The following is a 23,655-nucleotide window of genomic DNA, read 5'->3' as shown; positions in this document are numbered from 1 at the left end:
CATTTTAAGCAAGTTTTCTTGCATTTTGTTTTGTACGAAAAATCGTCGAATTTAGCAATATTTTGACGTTTATCATCTCCTTTTCCTTTATGTGATTTAAACAAAATATTATCGAATTAGGCAATATTTTGCCGTTTTTCCACGTTTTTGTGAATTTTCAGTCTATGGGTATTAATTCATTATATATACGATAAAAATGATGCAAACACATAATTGATAAGATAATAACCTTAAATACTTCATTTTCAATCATCTATTTGTTTCTCGTTAAAATACTGTGTAAGATATTGAAAAGGGGAGAAGTTCGGTTTTTATTGCATATATCGACGTTTCAGCTGGATTAGAGCGGTTTTACGTGTACATCTTCCATCGATAATATAAACGGAAAATCAAGAACATTTTAGTTAATGCTAATGAAAACACATTGTTTTTTATCATTTGTATTGGAAACAACATTGTCATATGTCTTTTCTTAGATCTAAATAATACGAAACCTCGCTCTATGATTTGAAGTTAAAACCCTCATATATGGTAAAATAGTGACTTTTTTCACGTTTTTCATGTAGTGTGATTTTACGTAAATATATACGTTTTTACCAACATTTCGATACTATTTCATGGAGTATCACGATATGTGATTTGGCCTTCAAATCTCAGAATTTCGCATAATTTTGTATTTTAAGCAGTTTTCTTGCATTTTGTTTCGTACGAATAATCGTCGAATTTAGCAATATTTTGACGTTTATCATCTCCTTTTCCTTTATGTGATTTAAACAAAATATTATCGAATTAGGCAATATTTTGCCGTTTTTCCACGTTTTTGTGAATTTTCAGTCTATGGGTATTAATTCATTATATATACGATAAAAATGATGCAAACACATAATTGATTAGATAATAACCTTAAATACTTCATTTTCAATCATCTATTTGTTTCTCGTTAAAATACTGTGTAAGATATTGAAAAGGGGAGAAGTTCGGTTTTTATTGCATATATCGACGTTTCAGCCGGATTAGAGCGGTTTTACGTGTACATCTTCCATCGATAATATAAACGGAAAATCAAGAACATTTTAGTTAATGCTAATGAAAACACATTGTTTTTTATCATTTGTATTGGAAACAACATTGTCATATGTCTTTAATTAGATCTAAATAATACGAAACCTCGCTCTATGATTTGAAGTTAAAACCCTCATATATGGTAAAATAGTGACTTTTTTCACGTTTTTCATGTAGTGTGATTTTACGTAAATATATACGTTTTTACCAACATTTCGATACTATTTCATAGAGTATCACGATATGTGATTTGGCCTTCAAATCTCAGAATTTCGCATAATATTGCATTTTAAGCAAGTTTTCTTGCATTTTGTTTCGTACGAAAAATCGTCGAATTTAGCAATATTTTGACGTTTATCATCTCCTTTTCCTTTATGTGATTTAAACAAAATATTATCGAATTAGGCAATATTTTGCCGTTTTTCCACGTTTTTGTGAATTTTCAGTCTATGGGTATTAATTCATTATCTATACGATAAAAATGATGCAAACACATAATTGATTAGATAATAACCTTAAATACTTCATTTTCAATCATCTATTTGTTTCTCGTTAAAATACTGTGTAAGATATTGAAAAGGGGAGAAGTTCGGTTTTTATTGCATATATCGACGTTTCAGCCGGATTAGAGCGGTTTTACGTGTACATCTTCCATCGGTAATATAAACTGAAAATCAAGAACATTTTAGTTAATGCTAATGAAAACACATTGTTTTTTATCATTTGTATTGGAAACAACATTGTCATATGTCTTTAATTAGATCTAAATAATACGAAACCTCGCTCTATGATTTGAAGTTAAAACCCTCATATATGGTAAAATAGTGAACTTTTTCACGTTTTTCATGTTGTGTGATTTTACGTAAAAATATACGTTTTTACCAGTATTTTGATACTATTTCATGTAGTATCACGATATGTGATTTGGCCTTCAAATCTCAGAATTTCGCATAATATTGCATTTTAAGCAAGTTTTCTTGCATTTTGTTTTGTACGAAAAATCGTCGAATTTAGCAATATTTTGACGTTTATCATCTCCTTTTCCTTTATGTAATTTAAACAAAATATGACCGAATTAGGCAATATTTTGCCTTTTTTCCACGTTTTTGTGAATTTTCAGTTTATGGGTTTAATTCATTATATATACGATAAAAATGATGCAAACACATAATTGATTAGATAATAACCTTAAATACTTCATTTTCAATCATCTATTTGTTTCTCGTTAAAATACTGTGTAAGATATTGAAAAGGGGAGAAGTTCGGTTTTTATTGCATATATCGACGTTTCAGCCGGATTAGAGCGGTTTTACGTGTACATCTTCCATCGATAATATAAACCGAAAATCAAGAACATTTTAGTTAATGCTAATGAAAACACATTGTTTTTTATCATTTGTATTGGAAACAACATTGTCATATGTCTTTTCTTAGATCTAAATAATACGAAACCTCGCTCTATGATTTGAAGTTAAAACCCTCATATATGGTAAAATAGTGACTTTTTTCACGTTTTTCATGTAGTGTGATTTTACGTAAATATAAACGTTTTTACCAACATTTCGATACTATTTTATGGAGTATCACGATATGTGATTTGGCCTTCAAATCTCAGAATTTCGCATAATTTTGCATTTTAAGCAAGTTTTCTTGCATTTTGTTTCGTACGAATAATCGTCGAATTTAGCAATATTTTGACGTTTATCACCTCCTTTTCCTTTATGTGATTTAAACAAAATATTATCGAATTAGGCAATATTTTGCCGTTTTTCCAGGTTTTTGTGAATTTTCAGTCTATGGGTATTAATTCATTATATATACGATAAAAATGATGCAAACACATAATTGATTAGATAATAACCTTAAATACTTCATTTTCAATCATCTATTTGTTTCTCGTTAAAATACTGTGTAAGATATTGAAAAGGGGAGAAGTTCGGTTTTTATTGCATATATCGACGTTTCAGCCGGATTAGAGCGGTTTTACGTGTACATCTTCCATCGGTAATATAAACTGAAAATCAAGAACATTTTAGTTAATGCTAATGAAAACACATTGTTTTTTATCATTTGTATTGGAAACAACATTGTCATATGTCTTTAATTAGATCTAAATAATACGAAACCTCGCTCTATGATTTGAAGTTAAAACACTCATATATGGTAAAATAGTGAACTTTTTCACGTTTTTCATGTTGTGTGATTTTACGTAAAAATATACGTTTTTACCAGTATTTTGATACTATTTCATGTAGTATCACGATATGTGATTTGGCCTTCAAATCTCAGAATTTCGCATAATATTGCATTTTAAGCAAGTTTTCTTGCATTTTGTTTTGTACGAAAAATCGTCGAATTTAGCAATATTTTGACGTTTATCATCTCCTTTTCCTTTATGTAATTTAAACAAAATATGACCGAATTAGGCAATATTTTGCCTTTTTTCCACGTTTTTGTGAATTTTCAGTTTATGGGTTTAATTCATTATATATACGATAAAAATGATGCAAACACATAATTGATTAGATAATAACCTTAAATACTTCATTTTCAATCATCTATTTGTTTCTCGTTAAAATACTGTGTAAGATATTGAAAAGGGGAGAAGTTCGGTTTTTATTGCATATATCGACGTTTCAGCTGGATTAGAGCGGTTTTACGTGTACATCTTCCATCGATAATATAAACGGAAAATCAAGAACATTTTAGTTAATGGTAATGAAAACACATTGTTTTTTATCATTTGTATTGGAAACAACATTGTCATGTCTTTTCTTAGATCTAAATAATACGAAACCTCGCTCTATGATTTGAAGTTAAAACCCTCATATATGGTAAAATAGTGACTTTTTTCACGTTTTTCATGTAGTGTGATTTTACGTAAATATAAACGTTTTTACCAACATTTCGATACTATTTCATGGAGTATCACGATATGTGATTTGGCCTTCAAATCTCAGAATTTCGCATAATTTTGCATTTTAAGCAAGTTTTCTTGCATTTTGTTTCGTACGAATAATCGTCGAATTTAGCAATATTTTGACGTTTATCATCTCCTTTTCCTTTATGTGATTTAAACAAAATATTATCGAATTAGGCAATATTTTGCCGTTTTTCCACGTTTTTGTGAATTTTCAGTCTATGGGTATTAATTCATTATATATACGATAAAAATGATGCAAACACATAATTGATTAGATAATAACCTTAAATACTTCATTTTCAATCATCTATTTGTTTCTCGTTAAAATACTGTGTAAGATATTGAAAAGGGGAGAAGTTCGGTTTTTATTGCATATATCGACGTTTCAGCCGGATTAGAGCGGTTTTACGTGTACATCTTCCATCGGTAATATAAACTGAAAATCAAGAACATTTTAGTTAATGCTAATGAAAACACATTGTTTTTTATCATTTGTATTGGAAACAACATTGTCATATGTCTTTAATTAGATCTAAATAATACGAAACCTCGCTCTATGATTTGAAGTTAAAACACTCATATATGGTAAAATAGTGAACTTTTTCACATTTTTCATGTTGTGTGATTTTACGTAAAAATATACGTTTTTACCAGTATTTTGATACTATTTCATGTAGTATCACGATATGTGATTTGGCCTTCAAATCTCAGAATTTCGCATAATATTGCATTTTAAGCAAGTTTTCTTGCATTTTGTTTTGTACGAAAAATCGTCGAATTTAGCAATATTTTGACGTTTATCATCTCCTTTTCCTTTATGTAATTTAAACAAAATATGACCGAATTAGGCAATATTTTGCCTTTTTTCCACGTTTTTGTGAATTTTCAGTTTATGGGTTTAATTCATTATATATACGATAAAAATGATGCAAACACATAATTGATTAGATAATAACCTTAAATACTTCATTTTCAATCATCTATTTGTTTCTCGTTAAAATACTGTGTAAGATATTGAAAAGGGGAGAAGTTCGGTTTTTATTGCATATATCGACGTTTCAGCTGGATTAGAGCGGTTTTACGTGTACATCTTCCATCGATAATATAAACGGAAAATCAAGAACATTTTAGTTAATGCTAATGAAAACACATTGTTTTTTATCATTTGTATTGGAAACAACATTGTCATATGTCTTTTCTTAGATCTAAATAATACGAAACCTCGCTCTATGATTTGAAGTTAAAACCCTCATATATGGTAAAATAGTGACTTTTTTCACGTTTTTCATGTAGTGTGATTTTACGTAAATATAAACGTTTTTACCAACATTTCGATACTATTTCATGTAGTATCACGATATGTGATTTGGCCTTCAAATCTCAGAATTTCGCATAATATTGCATTTTAAGCAAGTTTTCTTGCATTTTGTTTTGTACGAAAAATCGTCGAATTTAGCAATATTTTGACGTTTATCATCTCCTTTTCCTTTATGTAATTTAAACAAAATATGACCGAATTAGGCAATATTTTGCCTTTTTTCCACGTTTTTGTGAATTTTCAGTTTATGGGTTTAATTCATTATATATACGATAAAAATGATGCAAACACATAATTGATTAGATAATAACCTTAAATACTTCATTTTCAATCATCTATTTGTTTCTCGTTAAAATACTGTGTAAGATATTGAAAAGGGGAGAAGTTCGGTTTTTATTGCATATATCGACGTTTCAGCTGGATTAGAGCGGTTTTACGTGTACATCTTCCATCGATAATATAAACGGAAAATCAAGAAAATTTTAGTTAATGCTAATGAAAACACATTGTTTTTTATCATTTGTATTGGAAACAACATTGTCATATGTCTTTTCTTAGATCTAAATAATACGAAACCTCGCTCTATGATTTGAAGTTAAAACCCTCATATATGGTAAAATAGTGACTTTTTTCACGTTTTTCATGTAGTGTGATTTTACGTAAATATAAACGTTTTTACCAACATTTCGATACAATTTCATGGAGTATCACGATATGTGATTTGGCCTTCAAATCTCAGAATTTCGCATAATATTGCATTTTAAGCAAGTTTTCTTGCATTTTGTTTCGTACGAAAAATCGTCGAATTTAGCAATATTTTGACGTTTATCATCTCCTTTTCCTTTATGTGATTTAAACAAAATATTATCGAATTAGGCAATATTTTGCCGTTTTTCCACGTTTTTGTGAATTTTCAGTCTATGGGTATTAATTCATTATATATACGATAAAAATGATGCAAACACATAATTGATTAGATAATAACCTAAAATACTTCATTTTCAATCATCTATTTGTTTCTCGTTAAAATACTGTGTAAGATATTGAAAAGGGGAGAAGTTCGGTTTTTATTGCATATATCGACGTTTCAGCCGGATTAGAGCGGTTTTACGTGTACATCTTCCATCGATAATATAAACGGAAAATCAAGAACATTTTAGTTAATGCTAATGAAAACACATTGTTTTTTATCATTTGTATTGGAAACAACATTGTCATATGTCTTTTCTTAGATCTAAATAATACGAAACCTCGCTCTATGATTTGAAGTTAAAACCCTCATATATGGTAAAATAGTGACTTTTTTCACGTTTTTCATGTAGTGTGATTTTACGTAAATATAAACGTTTTTACCAACATTTCGATACTATTTCATGTAGTATCACGATATGTGATTTGGCCTTCAAATCTCAGAATTTCGCATAATATTGCATTTTAAGCAAGTTTTCTTGCATTTTGTTTTGTACGAAAAATCGTCGAATTTAGCAATATTTTGACGTTTATCATCTCCTTTTCCTTTATGTAATTTAAACAAAATATGACCGAATTAGGCAATATTTTGCCTTTTTTCCACGTTTTTGTGAATTTTCAGTTTATGGGTTTAATTCATTATATATACGATAAAAATGATGCAAACACATAATTGATTAGATAATAACCTTAAATACTTCATTTTCAATCATCTATTTGTTTCTCGTTAAAATACTGTGTAAGATATTGAAAAGGGGAGAAGTTCGGTTTTTATTGCATATATCGACGTTTCAGCTGGATTAGAGCGGTTTTACGTGTACATCTTCCATCGATAATATAAACGGAAAATCAAGAACATTTTAGTTAATGCTAATGAAAACACATTGTTTTTTATCATTTGTATTGGAAACAACATTGTCATATGTCTTTTCTTAGATCTAAATAATACGAAACCTCGCTCTATGATTTGAAGTTAAAACCCTCATGTATGGTAAAATAGTGACTTTTTTCACGTTTTTCATGTAGTGTGATTTTACGTAAATATAAACGTTTTTACCAGCATTTCGATACAATTTCATGGAGTATCACGATATGTGATTTGGCCTTCAAATCTCAGAATTTCGCATAATATTGCATTTTAAGCAAGTTTTCTTGCATTTTGTTTCGTACGAAAAATCGTCGAATTTAGCAATATTTTGACGTTTATCATCTCCTTTTCCTTTATGTGATTTAAACAAAATATTATCGAATTAGGCAATATTTTGCCGTTTTTCCACGTTTTTGTGAATTTTCAGTCTATGGGTATTAATTCATTATATATACGATAAAAATGATGCAAACACATAATTGATTAGATAATAACCTTAAATACTTCATTTTCAATCATCTATTTGTTTCTCGTTAAAATACTGTGTAAGATATTGAAAAGGGGAGAAGTTCGGTTTTTATTGCATATATCGACGTTTCAGCCGGATTAGAGCGGTTTTACGTGTACATCTTCCATCGGTAATATAAACTGAAAATCAAGAACATTTTAGTTAATGCTAATGAAAACACATTGTTTTTTATCATTTGTATTGGAAACAACATTGTCATATGTCTTTAATTAGATCTAAATAATACGAAACCTCGCTCTATGATTTGAAGTTAAAACACTCATATATGGTAAAATAGTGAACTTTTTCACATTTTTCATGTTGTGTGATTTTACGTAAAAATATACGTTTTTACCAGTATTTTGATACTATTTCATGTAGTATCACGATATGTGATTTGGCCTTCAAATCTCAGAATTTCGCATAATATTGCATTTTAAGCAAGTTTTCTTGCATTTTGTTTTGTACGAAAAATCGTCGAATTTAGCAATATTTTGACGTTTATCATCTCCTTTTCCTTTATGTAATTTAAACAAAATATGACCGAATTAGGCAATATTTTGCCTTTTTTCCACGTTTTTGTGAATTTTCAGTTTATGGGTTTAATTCATTATATATACGATAAAAATGATGCAAACACATAATTGATTAGATAATAACCTTAAATACTTCATTTTCAATCATCTATTTGTTTCTCGTTAAAATACTGTGTAAGATATTGAAAAGGGGAGAAGTTCGGTTTTTATTGCATATATCGACGTTTCAGCTGGATTAGAGCGGTTTTACGTGTACATCTTCCATCGATAATATAAACGGAAAATCAAGAACATTTTAGTTAATGCTAATGAAAACACATTGTTTTTTATCATTTGTATTGGAAACAACATTGTCATATGTCTTTTCTTAGATCTAAATAATACGAAACCTCGCTCTATGATTTGAAGTTAAAACCCTCATATATGGTAAAATAGTGACTTTTTTCACGTTTTTCATGTAGTGTGATTTTACGTAAATATAAACGTTTTTACCAACATTTCGATACTATTTCATGTAGTATCACGATATGTGATTTGGCCTTCAAATCTCAGAATTTCGCATAATATTGCATTTTAAGCAAGTTTTCTTGCATTTTGTTTTGTACGAAAAATCGTCGAATTTAGCAATATTTTGACGTTTATCATCTCCTTTTCCTTTATGTAATTTAAACAAAATATGACCGAATTAGGCAATATTTTGCCTTTTTTCCACGTTTTTGTGAATTTTCAGTTTATGGGTTTAATTCATTATATATACGATAAAAATGATGCAAACACATAATTGATTAGATAATAACCTTAAATACTTCATTTTCAATCATCTATTTGTTTCTCGTTAAAATACTGTGTAAGATATTGAAAAGGGGAGAAGTTCGGTTTTTATTGCATATATCGACGTTTCAGCTGGATTAGAGCGGTTTTACGTGTACATCTTCCATCGATAATATAAACGGAAAATCAAGAAAATTTTAGTTAATGCTAATGAAAACACATTGTTTTTTATCATTTGTATTGGAAACAACATTGTCATATGTCTTTTCTTAGATCTAAATAATACGAAACCTCGCTCTATGATTTGAAGTTAAAACCCTCATATATGGTAAAATAGTGACTTTTTTCACGTTTTTCATGTAGTGTGATTTTACGTAAATATAAACGTTTTTACCAACATTTCGATACAATTTCATGGAGTATCACGATATGTTATTTGGCCTTCAAATCTCAGAATTTCGCATAATATTGCATTTTAAGCAAGTTTTCTTGCATTTTGTTTCGTACGAAAAATCGTCGAATTTAGCAATATTTTGACGTTTATCATCTCCTTTTCCTTTATGTGATTTAAACAAAATATTATCGAATTAGGCAATATTTTGCCGTTTTTCCACGTTTTTGTGAATTTTCAGTCTATGGGTATTAATTCATTATATATACGATAAAAATGATGCAAACACATAATTGATTAGATAATAACCTAAAATACTTCATTTTCAATCATCTATTTGTTTCTCGTTAAAATACTGTGTAAGATATTGAAAAGGGGAGAAGTTCGGTTTTTATTGCATATATCGACGTTTCAGCCGGATTAGAGCGGTTTTACGTGTACATCTTCCATCGATAATATAAACGGAAAATCAAGAACATTTTAGTTAATGCTAATGAAAACACATTGTTTTTTATCATTTGTATTGGAAACAACATTGTCATATGTCTTTTCTTAGATCTAAATAATACGAAACCTCGCTCTATGATTTGAAGTTAAAACCCTCATATATGGTAAAATAGTGACTTTTTTCACGTTTTTCATGTAGTGTGATTTTACGTAAATATAAACGTTTTTACCAACATTTCGATACTATTTCATGTAGTATCACGATATGTGATTTGGCCTTCAAATCTCAGAATTTCGCATAATATTGCATTTTAAGCAAGTTTTCTTGCATTTTGTTTTGTACGAAAAATCGTCGAATTTAGCAATATTTTGACGTTTATCATCTCCTTTTCCTTTATGTAATTTAAACAAAATATGACCGAATTAGGCAATATTTTGCCTTTTTTCCACGTTTTTGTGAATTTTCAGTTTATGGGTTTAATTCATTATATATACGATAAAAATGATGCAAACACATAATTGATTAGATAATAACCTTAAATACTTCATTTTCAATCATCTATTTGTTTCTCGTTAAAATACTGTGTAAGATATTGAAAAGGGGAGAAGTTCGGTTTTTATTGCATATATCGACGTTTCAGCTGGATTAGAGCGGTTTTACGTGTACATCTTCCATCGATAATATAAACGGAAAATCAAGAACATTTTAGTTAATGCTAATGAAAACACATTGTTTTTTATCATTTGTATTGGAAACAACATTGTCATATGTCTTTTCTTAGATCTAAATAATACGAAACCTCGCTCTATGATTTGAAGTTAAAACCCTCATATATGGTAAAATAGTGACTTTTTTCACGTTTTTCATGTAGTGTGATTTTACGTAAATATAAACGTTTTTACCAGCATTTCGATACAATTTCATGGAGTATCACGATATGTGATTTGGCCTTCAAATCTCAGAATTTCGCATAATATTGCATTTTAAGCAAGTTTTCTTGCATTTTGTTTCGTACGAAAAATCGTCGAATTTAGCAATATTTTGACGTTTATCATCTCCTTTTCCTTTATGTGATTTAAACAAAATATTATCGAATTAGGCAATATTTTGCCGTTTTTCCACGTTTTTGTGAATTTTCAGTCTATGGGTATTAATTCATTATATATACGATAAAAATGATGCAAACACATAATTGATTAGATAATAATCTTAAATACTTCATTTTCAATCATCTATTTGTTTCTCGTTAAAATACTGTGTAAGATATTGAAAAGGGGAGAAGTTCGGTTTTTATTGCATATATCGACGTTTCAGCCGGATTAGAGCGGTTTTACGTGTACATCTTCCATCGGTAATATAAACTGAAAATCAAGAACATTTTAGTTAATGCTAATGAAAACACATTGTTTTTTATCATTTGTATTGGAAACAACATTGTCATATGTCTTTTCTTAGATCTAAATAATACGAAACCTCGCTCTATGATTTGAAGTTAAAACCCTCATATATGGTAAAATAGTGACTTTTTTCACGTTTTTCATGTAGTGTGATTTTACGTAAATATATACGTTTTTACCAACATTTCGATACTATTTCATGGAGTATCACGATATGTGATTTGGCCTTCAAATCTCAGAATTTCGCATAATTTTGCATTTTAAGCAAGTTTTCTTGCATTTTGTTTCGTACGAATAATCGTCGAATTTGGCAATATTTTGACGTTTATCATCTCCTTTTCCTTTATGTGATTTAAACAAAATATTATCGAATTAGGCAATATTTTGCCGTTTTTCCACGTTTTTGTGAATTTTCAGTCTATGGGTTTTAATTCATTATATATACGATAAAAATGATGCAAACACATAATTGATTAGATAATAACCTTAAATACTTCATTTTCAATCATCTATTTGTTTCTCGTTAAAATACTGTGTAAGATATTGAAAAGGGGAGAAGTTCGGTTTTTATTGCATATATCGACGTTTCAGCCGGATTAGAGCGGTTTTACGTGTACATCTTCCATCGGTAATATAAACTGAAAATCAAGAACATTTTAGTTAATGCTAATGAAAACACATTGTTTTTTATCATTTGTATTGGAAACAACATTGTCATATGTCTTTTCTTAGATCTAAATAATACGAAACCTCGCTCTATGATTTGAAGTTAAAACCCTCATATATGGTAAAATAGTGACTTTTTTCACGTTTTTCATGTAGTGTGATTTTACGTAAATATAAACGTTTTTACCAACATTTCGATACTATTTCATGTAGTATCACGATATGTGATTTGGCCTTCAAATCTCAGAATTTCGCATAATATTGCATTTTAAGCAAGTTTTCTTGCATTTTGTTTTGTACGAAAAATCGTCGAATTTAGCAATATTTTGACGTTTATCATCTCCTTTTCCTTTATGTAATTTAAACAAAATATGACCGAATTAGGCAATATTTTGCCTTTTTTCCACGTTTTTGTGAATTTTCAGTTTATGGGTTTAATTCATTATATATACGATAAAAATGATGCAAACACATAATTGATTAGATAATAACCTTAAATACTTCATTTTCAATCATCTATTTGTTTCTCGTTAAAATACTGTGTAAGATATTGAAAAGGGGAGAAGTTCGGTTTTTATTGCATATATCGACGTTTCAGCCGGATTAGAGCGGTTTTACGTGTACATCTTCCATCGATAATATAAACGGAAAATCAAGAACATTTTAGTTAATGCTAATGAAAACACATTGTTTTTTATCATTTGTATTGGAAACAACATTGTCATATGTCTTTTCTTAGATCTAAATAATACGAAACCTCGCTCTATGATTTGAAGTTAAAACCCTCATATATGGTAAAATAGTGACTTTTTTCACGTTTTTCATGTAGTGTGATTTTACGTAAATATAAACGTTTTTACCAACATTTCGATACTATTTCATGGAGTATCACGATATGTGATTTGGCCTTCAAATCTCAGAATTTCGCATAATATTGCATTTTAAGCAAGTTTTCTTGCATTTTGTTTCGTACGAAAAATCGTCGAATTTAGCAATATTTTGACGTTTATCATCTCCTTTTCCTTTATGTGATTTAAACAAAATATTATCGAATTAGGCAATATTTTGCCGTTTTTCCACGTTTTTGTGAATTTTCAGTCTATGGGTATTAATTCATTATATATACGATAAAAATGATGCAAACACATAATTGATTAGATAATAATCTTAAATACTTCATTTTCAATCATCTATTTGTTTCTCGTTAAAATACTGTGTAAGATATTGAAAAGGGGAGAAGTTCGGTTTTTATTGCATATAACGACGTTTCAGCTGGATTAGAGCGGTTTTACGTGTACATCTTCCATCGATAATATAAACGGAAAATCAAGAACATTTTAGTTAATGCTAATGAAAACACATTGTTTTTTATCATTTGTATTGGAAACAACATTGTCATATGTCTTTAATTAGATCTAAATAATACGAAACCTCGCTCTATGATTTGAAGTTAAAACCCTCATATATGGTAAAATAGTGAACTTTTTCACGTTTTTCATGTTGTGTGATTTTACGTAAAAATATACGTTTTTACCAGTATTTTGATACTATTTCATGTAGTATCACGATATGTGATTTGGCCTTCAAATCTCAGAATTTCGCATAATATTGCATTTTAAGCAAGTTTTCTTGCATTTTGTTTTGTACGAAAAATCGTCGAATTTAGCAATATTTTGACGTTTATCATCTCCTTTTCCTTTATGTAATTTAAACAAAATATGACCGAATTAGGCAATATTTTGCCTTTTTTCCACGTTTTTGTGAATTTTCAGTTTATGGGTTTAATTCATTATATATACGATAAAAATGATGCAAACACATAATTGATTAGATAATAACCTTAAATACTTCATTTTCAATCATCTATTTGTTTCTCGTTAAAATACTGTGTAAGATATTGAAAAGGGGAGAAGTTCGGTTTTTATTGCATATATCGACGTTTCAGCCGGATTAGAGCGGTTTTACGTGTACATCTTCCATCGATAATATAAACTGAAAATCAAGAACATTTTAGTTAATGCTAATGAAAACACATTGTTTTTTATCATTTGTATTGGAAACAATATTGTCATATGTCTTTTCTTAGATCTAAATAATACGAAACCTCGCTCTATGATTTGAAGTTAAAACCCTCATATATGGTAAAATAGTGACTTTTTCACGTTTTTCATGCAGTGTGATTTTACGTAAATATATACGTTTTTACCAATATTTCGATACTATTTCATGTAGTATCACGATATGTGATTTGGCCCTCAAATCTCACAATTTCGCATAATATTGCATTTTAAGCAAGTTTTCTTGCATTTTGTTTCGTACGAAAAATCATCGAATTTAGCAATATTTTGACGTTTATCATCCACTTTTCCTCTATGTGCTTAAAACAAAATATCATCGAATTAGGCAATAATTTGCCGTTTTTAAACGTTTTTGTGAATTTTCAGTTTATGGGTTTAATTCATTATATATACGATAAAAATGATGCAAACACATAATTGATTAGATAATAACCTTAAATACTTCATTTTCAATCATCTATTTGTTTCTCGTTAAAATACTGTGTAAGATATTGAAAAGGGGAGAAGTTCGGTTTTTATTGCATATATCGACGTTTCAGCTGGATTAGAGCGGTTATACGTGTACATCTTCCATCGATAATATAAACGGAAAATCAAGAACATTTTAGTTAATGCTAATGAAAACACATTGTTTTTTATCATTTGTATTGGAAACAACATTGTCATATGTCTTTTCTTAGATCTAAATAATACGAAACCTCGCTCTATGATTTGAAGTTAAAACCCTCATATATGGTAAAATAGTGACTTTTTTCACGTTTTTCATGTAGTGTGATTTTACATAAAATATAACGTTTTTACCAACATTTCGATACTATTTCATGGAGTATCACGATATGTGATTTGGCCTTCAAATCTCAGAATTTCGCATAATTTTGCATTTTAAGCAAGTTTTCTTGCATTTTGTTTCGTACGAATAATCGTCGAATTTAGCAATATTTTGACGTTTATCATCTCCTTTTCCTTTATGTGATTTAAACAAAATATTATCGAATTAGGCAATATTTTGCCGTTTTTCCACGTTTTTGTGAATTTTCAGTCTATGGGTATTAATTCATTATATATACGATAAAAATGATGCAAACACATAATTGATTAGATAATAACCTTAAATACTTCATTTTCAATCATCTATTTGTTTCTCGTTAAAATACTGTGTAAGATATTGAAAAGGGGAGAAGTTCGGTTTTTATTGCATATATCGACGTTTCAGCCGGATTAGAGCGGTTTTACGTGTACATCTTCCATCGGTAATATAAACTGAAAATCAAGAACATTTTAGTTAATGCTAATGAAAACACATTGTTTTTTATCATTTGCATTGGAAACAACATTGTCATATGTCTTTAATTAGATCTAAATAATACGAAACCTCGCTCTATGATTTGAAGTTAAAACACTCATATATGGTAAAATAGTGAACTTTTTCACGTTTTTCATGTTGTGTGATTTTACGTAAAAATATACGTTTTTACCAGTATTTTGATACTATTTCATGTAGTATCACGATATGTGATTTGGCCTTCAAATCTCAGAATTTCGCATAATATTGCATTTTAAGCAAGTTTTCTTGCATTTTGTTTTGTACGAAAAATCGTCGAATTTAGCAATATTTTGACGTTTATCATCTCCTTTTCCTTTATGTAATTTAAACAAAATATGACCGAATTAGGCAATATTTTGCCTTTTTTCCACGTTTTTGTGAATTTTCAGTTTATGGGTTTAATTCATTATATATACGATAAAAATGATGCAAACACATAATTGATTAGATAATAACCTTAAATACTTCATTTTCAATCATCTATTTGTTTCTCGTTAAAATACTGTGTAAGATATTGAAAAGGGGAGAAGTTCGGTTTTTATTGCATATATCGACGTTTCAGCTGGATTAGAGCGGTTTTACGTGTACATCTTCCATCGATAATATAAACGGAAAATCAAGAACATTTTAGTTAATGCTAATGAAAACACATTGTTTTTTATCATTTGTATTGGAAACAACATTGTCATATGTCTTTTCTTAGATCTAAATAATACGAAACCTCGCTCTATGATTTGAAGTTAAAACCCTCATATATGGTAAAATAGTGACTTTTTTCACGTTTTTCATGTAGTGTGATTTTACGTAAATATAAACGTTTTTACCAACATTTCGATACAATTTCATGGAGTATCACGATATGTGATTTGGCCTTCAAATCTCAGAATTTCGCATAATATTGCATTTTAAGCAAGTTTTCTTGCATTTTGTTTCGTACGAAAAATCGTCGAATTTAGCAATATTTTGACGTTTATCATCTCCTTTTCCTTTATGTGATTTAAACAAAATATTATCGAATTAGGCAATATTTTGCCGTTTTTCCACGTTTTTGTGAATTTTCAGTCTATGGGTATTAATTCATTATATATACGATAAAAATGATGCAAACACATAATTGATTAGATAATAACCTTAAATACTTCATTTTCAATCATCTATTTGTTTCTCGTTAAAATACTGTGTAAGATATTGAAAAGGGGAGAAGTTCGGTTTTTATTGCATATATCGACGTTTCAGCCGGATTAGAGTGGTTTTACGTGTACATCTTCCATCGGTAATATAAACTGAAAATCAAGAACATTTTAGTTAATGCTAATGAAAACACATTGTTTTTTATCATTTGCATTGGAAACAACATTGTCATATGTCTTTAATTAGATCTAAATAATACGAAACCTCGCTCTATGATTTGAAGTTAAAACACTCATATATGGTAAAATAGTGAACTTTTTCACGTTTTTCATGTTGTGTGATTTTACGTAAAAATATACGTTTTTACCAGTATTTTGATACTATTTCATGTAGTATCACGATATGTGATTTGGCCTTCAAATCTCAGAATTTCGCATAATATTGCATTTTAAGCAAGTTTTCTTGCATTTTGTTTTGTACGAAAAATCGTCGAATTTAGCAATATTTTGACGTTTATCATCTCCTTTTCCTTTATGTAATTTAAACAAAATATGACCGAATTAGGCAATATTTTGCCTTTTTTCCACGTTTTTGTGAATTTTCAGTTTATGGGTTTAATTCATTATATATACGATAAAAATGATGCAAACACATAATTGATTAGATAATAACCTTAAATACTTCATTTTCAATCATCTATTTGTTTCTCGTTAAAATACTGTGTAAGATATTGAAAAGGGGAGAAGTTCGGTTTTTATTGCATATATCGACGTTTCAGCTGGATTAGAGCGGTTTTACGTGTACATCTTCCATCGATAATATAAACGGAAAATCAAGAACATTTTAGTTAATGCTAATGAAAACACATTGTTTTTTATCATTTGTATTGGAAACAACATTGTCATATGTCTTTTCTTAGATCTAAATAATACGAAACCTCGCTCTATGATTTGAAGTTAAAACCCTCATATATGGTAAAATAGTGACTTTTTTCACGTTTTTCATGTAGTGTGATTTTACGTAAATATAAACGTTTTTACCAACATTTCGATACAATTTCATGGAGTATCACGATATGTGATTTGGCCTTCAAATCTCAGAATTTCGCATAATATTGCATTTTAAGCAAGTTTTCTTGCATTTTGTTTCGTACGAAAAATCGTCGAATTTAGCAATATTTTGACGTTTATCATCTCCTTTTCCTTTATGTGATTTAAACAAAATATTATCGAATTAGGCAATATTTTGCCGTTTTTCCACGTTTTTGTGAATTTTCAGTCTATGGGTATTAATTCATTATATATACGATAAAAATGATGCAAACACATAATTGATTAGATAATAACCTTAAATACTTCATTTTCAATCATCTATTTGTTTCTCGTTAAAATACTGTGTAAGATATTGAAAAGGGGAGAAGTTCGGTTTTTATTGCATATATCGACGTTTCAGCTGGATTAGAGCGGTTTTACGTGTACATCTTCCATCGATAATATAAACGGAAAATCAAGAACATTTTAGTTAATGCTAATGAAAACACATTGTTTTTTATCATTTGTATTGGAAACAACATTGTCATATGTCTTTTCTTAGATCTAAATAATACGAAACCTCGCTCTATGATTTGAAGTTAAAACCCTCATATATGGTAAAATAGTGACTTTTTTCACGTTTTTCATGTAGTGTGATTTTACGTAAATATATACGTTTTTACCAACATTTCGATACTATTTCATGGAGTATCACGATATGTGATTTGGCCTTCAAATCTCAGAATTTCGCATAATTTTGCATTTTAAGCAAGTTTTCTTGCATTTTGTTTCGTACGAATAATCGTCGAATTTAGCAATATTTTGACGTTTATCATCTCCTTTTCCTTTATGTGATTTAAACAAAATATTATCGAATTAGGCAATATTTTGCCGTTTTTCCACGTTTTTGTGAATTTTCAGTCTATGGGTATTAATTCATTATATATACGATAAAAATGATGCAAACACATAATTGATTAGATAATAACCTTAAATACTTCATTTTCAATCATCTATTTGTTTCTCGTTAAAATACTGTGTAAGATATAGAAAAGGGGAGAAGTTCGGTTTTTATTGCATATATCGACGTTTCAGCCGGATTAGAGCGGTTTTACGTGTACATCTTCCATCGGTAATATAAACTGAAAATCAAGAACATTTTAGTTAATGTTAATGAAAACACATTGTTTTTTATCATTTGTATTGGAAACAACATTGTCATATGTCTTTTCTTAGATCTAAATAATACGAAACCTCGCTCTATGATTTGAAGTTAAAACCCTCATATATGGTAAAATAGTGACTTTTTTCACGTTTTTCATGTAGTGTGATTTTACGTAAATATAAACGTTTTTACCAACATTTCGATACTATTTCATGTAGTATCACGATATGTGATTTGGCCTTCAAATCTCAGAATTTCGCATAATATTGCATTTTAAGCAAGTTTTCTTGCATTTTGTTTTGTACGAAAAATCGTCGAATTTAGCAATATTTTGACGTTTATCATCTCCTTTTCCTTTATGTAATTTAAACAAAATATGACCGAATTAGGCAATATTTTGCCTTTTTTCCACGTTTTTGTGAATTTTCAGTTTATGGGTTTAATTCATTATATATACGATAAAAATGATGCAAACACATAATTGATTAGATAATAACCTTAAATACTTCATTTTCAATCATCTATTTGTTTCTCGTTAAAATACTGTGTAAGATATTGAAAAGGGGAGAAGTTCGGTTTTTATTGCATATATCGACGTTTCAGCCGGATTAGAGCGGTTTTACGTGTACATCTTCCATCGATAATATAAACGGAAAATCAAGAACATTTTAGTTAATGCTAATGAAAACACATTGTTTTTTATCATTTGTATTGGAAACAACATTGTCATATGTCTTTTCTTAGATCTAAATAATACGAAACCTCGCTCTATGATTTGAAGTTAAAACCCTCATATATGGTAAAATAGTGACTTTTTTCACGTTTTTCATGTAGTGTGATTTTACGTAAATATAAACGTTTTTACCAACATTTCGATACTATTTCATGGAGTATCACGATATGTGATTTGGCCTTCAAATCTCAGAATTTCGCATAATATTGCATTTTAAGCAAGTTTTCTTGCATTTTGTTTCGTACGAAAAATCGTCGAATTTAGCAATATTTTGACGTTTATCATCTCCTTTTCCTTTATGTGATTTAAACAAAATATTATCGAATTACGCAATATTTTGCCGTTTTTCCACGTTTTTGTGAATTTTCAGTCTATGGGTAATAATTCATTATATATACGATAAAAATGATGCAAACACATAAGTGATTAGATAATAACCTTAAATACTTCATTTTCAATCATCTATTTGTTTCTCGTTAAAATACTGTGTAAGATATTGAAAAGGGGAGAAGTTCGGTTTTTGTTGCATATATCGACGTTTCAGCCGGATTAGAGCGGTTTTACGTGTACATCTTCCATCGATAATATAAACGGAAAATCAAGAACATTTTAGTTAATGCTAATGAAAACACATTGTTTTTTATCATTTGTATTGGAAACAACATTGTCATATGTCTTTTCTTAGATCTAAATAATACGAAACCTCGCTCTATGATTTGAAGTTAAAACCCTCATATATGGTAAAATAGTGAACTTTTTCACGTTTTTCATGTTGTGTGATTTTACGTAAAAATATACGTTTTTACCAGTATTTTGATACTATTTCATGTAGTATCACGATATGTGATTTGGCATTCAAATCTCTGAATTTCGCATAATATTGCATTTTAAGCAAGTTTTCTTGCATTTTGTTTTGTACGAAAAATCGTCGAATTTAGCAATATTTTGACGTTTATCATCTCCTTTTCCTTTATGTAATTTAAACAAAATATGACCGAATTAGGCAATATTTTGCCGTTTTTCCACGTTTTTGTGAATTTTCAGTTTATGGGTTTAATTCATTATATATACGATAAAAATGATGCAAACACATAATTGATTAGATAATAACCTTAAATACTTCATTTTCAATCATCTATTTGTTTCTCGTTAAAATACTGTGTAAGATATTGAAAAGGGGAGAAGTTCGGTTTTTATTGCATATATCGACGTTTCAGCCGGATTAGAGCGGTTTTACGTGTACATCTTCCATCGATAATATAAACGGAAAATCAAGAACATTTTAGTTAATGCTAATGAAAATACATTGTTTTTTATCATTTGTATTGGAAACAACATTGTCATATGTCTTTTCTTAGATCTAAATAATACGAAACCTCGCTCTATGATTTGAAGTTAAAACCCTCATATATGGTAAAATAGTGACTTTTTTCACGTTTTTCATGTAGTGTGATTTTACGTAAATATAAACGTTTTTACCAACATTTCGATACTATTTCATGGAGTATCACGATATGTGATTTGGCCTTCAAATCTCAGAATTTCGCATAATATTGCATTTTAAGCAAGTTTTCTTGCATTTTGTTTCGTACGAAAAATCGTCGAATTTAGCAATATTTTGACGTTTATCATCTCCTTTTCCTTTATGTGATTTAAACAAAATATTATCGAATTAGGCAATATTTTGCCGTTTTTCCACGTTTTTGTGAATTTTCAGTCTATGGGTATTAATTCATTATATATACGATAAAAATGATGCAAACACATAATTGATAAGATAATAACCTTAAATACTTCATTTTCAATCATCTATTTGTTTCTCGTTAAAATACTGTGTAAGATATTGAAAAGGGGAGAAGTTCGGTTTTTATTGCATATATCGACGTTTCAGCTGGATTAGAGCGGTTTTACGTGTACATCTTCCATCGATAATATAAACGGAAAATCAAGAACATTTTAGTTAATGCTAATGAAAACACATTGTTTTTTATCATTTGTATTGGAAACAACATTCTCATATGTCTTTTCTTAGATCTAAATAATACGAAACCTCGCTCTATGATTTGAAGTTAAAACCCTCATATATGGTAAAATAGTGACTTTTTTCACGTTTTTCATGTAGTGTGATTTTACGTAAATATATACGTTTTTACCAAAATTTCGATACTATTTCATGGAGTATCACGATATGTGATTTGGCCTTCAAATCTCAGAATTTCGCATAATTTTGCATTTTAAGCAAGTTTTCTTGCATTTTGTTTCGTACGAATAATCGTCGAATTTAGCAATATTTTGACGTTTATCATCTCCTTTTCCTTTATGTGATTTAAACAAAATAATATCGAATTAGGCAATATTTTGCCGTTTTTCCACGTTTTTGTGAATTTTCAGTCTATGGGTATTAATTCATTATATATACGATAAAAATGATGCAAACACATAATTGATTAGATAATAACCTTAAATACTTCATTTTCAATCATCTATTTGTTTCTCGTTAAAATACTGTGTAAGATATTGAAAAGGGGAGAAGTTCGGTTTTTATTGCATATATCGACGTTTCAGCCGGATTAGAGCGGTTTTACGTGTACATCTTCCATCGGTAATATAAACTGAAAATCAAGAACATTTTAGTTAATGCTAATGAAAACACATTGTTTTTTATCATTTGTATTGGAAACAACATTGTCATATGTCTTTAATTAGATCTAAATAATACGAAACCTCGCTCTATGATTTGAAGTTAAAACCCTCATATATGGTAAAATAGTGAACTTTTTCACGTTTTTCATGTTGTGTGATTTTACGTAAAAATATACGTTTTTAATAGTATTTTGATACTATTTCATGTAGTATCACGATATGTGATTTGGCCTTCAAATCTCAGAATTTCGCATAATATTGCATTTTAAGCAAGTTTTCTTGCATTTTGTTTTGTACGAAAAATCGTCGAATTTAGCAATATTTTGACGTTTATCATCTCCTTTTCCTTTATGTAATTTAAACAAAATATGACCGAATTAGGCAATATTTTGCCTTTTTTCCACGTTTTTGTGAATTTTCAGTTTATGGGTTTAATTCATTATATATACGATAAAAATGATGCAAACACATAATTGATTAGATAATAACCTTAAATACTTCATTTTCAATCATCTATTTGTTTCTCGTTAAAATACTGTGTAAGATATTGAAAAGGGGAGAAGTTCGGTTTTTATTGCATATATCGACGTTTCAGCCGGATTAGAGCGGTTTTACGTGTACATCTTCCATCGATAATATAAACGGAAAATCAAGAACATTCTAGTTAATGCTAATGAAAACACATTGTTTTTTATCATTTGTATTGGAAACAACATTGTCATATGTCTTTTCTTAGATCTAAATAATACGAAACCTCGCTCTATGATTTGAAGTTAAAACCCTCATATATGGTAAAATAGTGACTTTTTTCACGTTTTTCATGTAGTGTGATTTTACGTAAATATATACGTTTTTACCAACATTTCGATACTATTTCATGGAGTATCACGATATGTGATTTGGCCTTCAAATCTCAGAATTTCGCATAATTTTGCATTTTAAGCAAGTTTTCTTGCATTTTGTTTCGTACGAATAATCGTCGAATTTAGCAATATTTTGACGTTTATCATCTCCTTTTCCTTTATGTGATTTAAACAAAATATTATCGAATTAGGCAATATTTTGCCATTTTATCACGTTTTTGTCAATTTTCAGTCTATGGGTATTAATTCATTATATATACGATAAAAATGATGCAAACACATAATTGATTAGATAATAACCTTAAATACTTCATTTTCAATCATCTATTTGTTTCTCGTTAAAATACTGTGTAAGATATTGAAAAGGGGAGAAGTTCGTTTTTTATTGCATATATCGACGTTTCAGCCGGATTAGAGCGGTTTTACGTGTACATCTTCCATCGGTAATATAAAACGAAAATCAAGAACATTTTAGTTAATGCTAATGAAAACACATTGTTTTTTATCATTTGTATTGGAAACAACATTGTCATATGTCTTTAATTAGATCTAAATAATACGAAACCTCGCTCTATGATTTGAAGTTAAAACCCTCATATATGGTAAAATAGTGACTTTTTTCACGTTTTTCATGCAGTGTGATTTTACGTAAATATATACGTTTTTACAAATATTTCGATACTATTATATGTAGTATCACGATATGTGATTTGGCCTTGAAATCTCACAATTTCGCATAATATTGCATTTTAAGCAAGTTTTCTTGCATTTTGTTTCGTACGAAAAATCGTCGAATTTAGCAATATTTTGACGTTTATCATCTCCTTTTC

Source organism: Procambarus clarkii, unplaced genomic scaffold (assembly GCF_040958095.1).
Source record: "Procambarus clarkii isolate CNS0578487 unplaced genomic scaffold, FALCON_Pclarkii_2.0 HiC_scaffold_105, whole genome shotgun sequence".
Lineage (NCBI taxonomy): Eukaryota > Metazoa > Arthropoda > Malacostraca > Decapoda > Cambaridae > Procambarus > Procambarus clarkii.
The sequence above is the reverse complement of the archived record's forward strand: the minus strand, read 5'-3'. Positions refer to the sequence as shown.